We start from the raw sequence: 2,648 nt of genomic DNA on the forward strand, positions 1-2,648 counted from the left end.
AGTAGCTCACAAAATGGAATTTTTGCTCACAAGGCTCCACAGCTTAAAGGGAGCATTGATGGGGAGTGCATTGTTGGGGCCTCACTGTCCATGGTTGAGGCTTGAACTATTGTTGCATATCAGTGTGTTGGAACTATGTGCTGTTAGAAACACCCTGACTTGTTTTTCAGATATCCTTCAGGATCTCACTCCATTCCGATTCAAATAGACAATACAACATCAATGTATTACATAAACAAACATGGGTTCCAGATGACTTTTTTTACTAGCACACTTGGATTTTTAATACACATCTTGGAACGCCACGCTGTCTCTCCCTCCTTGCGATGTTTTGGCCACTGGCGGCTACACAGGCTTTTTGATCTTCATTAGGTCCATGTTTTGGGAACAGTCCTCATGCCTTCGCCTTGCTTGAAGATCTTGCCCTGGCAAAAGGCCGTGTCAACATGTTTGATCTCCCGCTCCCAGAGGAAATATTCCTTCACCAGCCTCTTGCCTCCTCGCTATCTGGGTCCAACTTCTCCCAAGTATAGGATTGATACTCCACCTGCCAGTTGGGACTCAGCGGAAAGGCAAGTTCCTGCCCACAGAAGACCCAAATGCCTGAAATTCTGCTATTGTTGTTGCTGCCGAAGCAAAGGCAGTCTTGCACTGCTTGTCTAGGCGCTGGAACATGTCTGTGATTAGACTGCAGCTCATGAATGTCTGTGCCAGCTCCTCGGGGAAGCCAGATGGACCAGCCCTCCTTGTCAAAATGCTCCCAGAAGTGAGGCAGGGCCACCGTAAGGGTATCTTCATTGGAGTGCTTGTGCTTGAACTTGTCCATGACAAAGGGGCTCTTGGGGAGGTGAGCAAGGGGGTCTTTGGACTTGGGCTCAGCTGCCAAGGCCTGCTCACACTCATCCATCTCTTCCTTGGGCTCGTATGCCGGTTTCTTCTTTTCCTTCTTTTCTGGCTTCCTCTCTCTTTTTTGGCTGCTTTAACTGCTTTAATGTTCAATGTTGTTGCTCTCAAACATGCAGAAACCATCCCAGATGACTTTGTTGAGAGGCTGAACTGGAAATCGGCAGTGGCTCATTGCACTGACTTGCTGGTGATTCACATAATAGGAACTCAGAACATGGAAGAAGACTCTTTGGGCCATACTGGATCTGTCAGTCATGAGTGGTGCCTCAAGGATGTGTATTTGGAGCCTATTTTGCTCGATGGGGGTTCGCCCACTATTTACTTCTTTGCTACCTGATAAAACACCAAAGCCCTAAGCTTTTGTTCCCTGTGGTGACACGCAGTCCCCGGAGGATGCATTCCAGATCTGTTGGCAAGGAGCGCTTTTCTGTGCTCCCCCTCCCACTAATTACCAGGCTGTTCGGAAAGATCATGCTGAAGGACACAGATTGCATACTAGTAGCCCCATTTTGGCCCTAGCAGATTTGATTCTCCACTCTGACAGAGCTTTTGCAAGGCAATTGGATCAGGATCTCGAACAACTCAGACCTAATCAGTATGGAGCCAGTGTGGCCTGGTTGAATCCCACAGTGTGGAGTAGGGTTGCCAAGTCCTATCTTCACCCCCAGCGGGGGACTTTGGGGGGCATTCCTGGAAGGGGCGGGGCATCCCCGACGCGATGACGTTACGTTGGGGACGTCCCCCCGCCTGCCAGGGGTGCCGGCTCCCTGCTGTTAAAGGGGCTCCTTTAACTGCAGGGAGCTGGCGTTTCTGTGCTCCCGATCGGCTGGCCCACGGCCACCCCTTCTTCTCCTCTCTCTCAAGGGAGAGGATTGACCTTCCCTATTTGAAAATTTTTGAAGAGAGGATGGTCTTGTGTCCGAGTCTGGAATTCTTACCCAAGGTAATCTGTAGATTTCTCTTAGCCCAGGAAATTATGCTGCTCGTATTTTTTCCGTCCCTATCTTCAGATACTGAAAGAGCATCGCTCTCTCTAGATTTAAGGTGTGCTTTATTTTATTTGGAAAGGTCTAAACTGTTCAGGAGGAACCTTGCTCTTTTTATTGGCTATGCGGGTCTGAATAAAGGCAACAGGACTTTCCCCCAGACGATCTCTAGGTGGACTGTTTAGGCAATAAAGTTCTGCTATGTGCAAGCTAGCCTCTCTTGCATGCTCGCTCGCTCCACTGGGGCCCAGGCTGATTCCGCAACGTCTACCAGTGGGGTTCCCCTCCTGGAGATCTACAAAGCTGCGACCTGGTCTTTAGCCAACATGTTTGTGAAGCATTATGCATTGGATCTACAAGCCAGAATGGAGACACAAGTGGGAAAAGAGGTGCTGCATTTCCTGTGCCGCACGTGGAGCATCACACCCACCTCCAAGTAAGTAGCTCGCTATTTTCATGTGGGACTGCACAGAAGACTGAAGATGTAAACAGGGTTGCACTTACCTGTAAGTTATGTTCACAGAATGTCTTCTGTGCAGGGGACACATTCCCTCCCTCCTGCCCTGCTGTGAACTCGTTTGTTGGTCAAGCTTGTGGTGGCTCAGAGGAAACTGAGGGATGGAGGTGCAGCAGTGCTGGAGCATGTGACCATTTGGGCAGGAATGGCCTTCAGCTCCAACACGCAGTGCCCTTAGCGGTTTGAAGCGAGAAGTTCCTCTCCAGCAGCAGGCCTGCATAGATGCAGTCCCATGTGTG

General features: G+C 49.8%; 1 pseudogene; it reads right to left on the reverse strand.

Annotated features, from left to right (window-relative positions):
* Positions 1-368: 368 nt before the first annotated feature.
* Positions 369-2,440, reverse strand: LOC107116046 (annotated as a pseudogene).
* Positions 2,441-2,648: the final 208 nt, after the last annotated feature.

This window comes from Gekko japonicus, unplaced genomic scaffold (genome assembly GCF_001447785.1).
Source record: "Gekko japonicus isolate JY-2015 unplaced genomic scaffold, Gekko_japonicus_V1.1 scaffold619, whole genome shotgun sequence".
NCBI lineage: Eukaryota > Metazoa > Chordata > Lepidosauria > Squamata > Gekkonidae > Gekko > Gekko japonicus.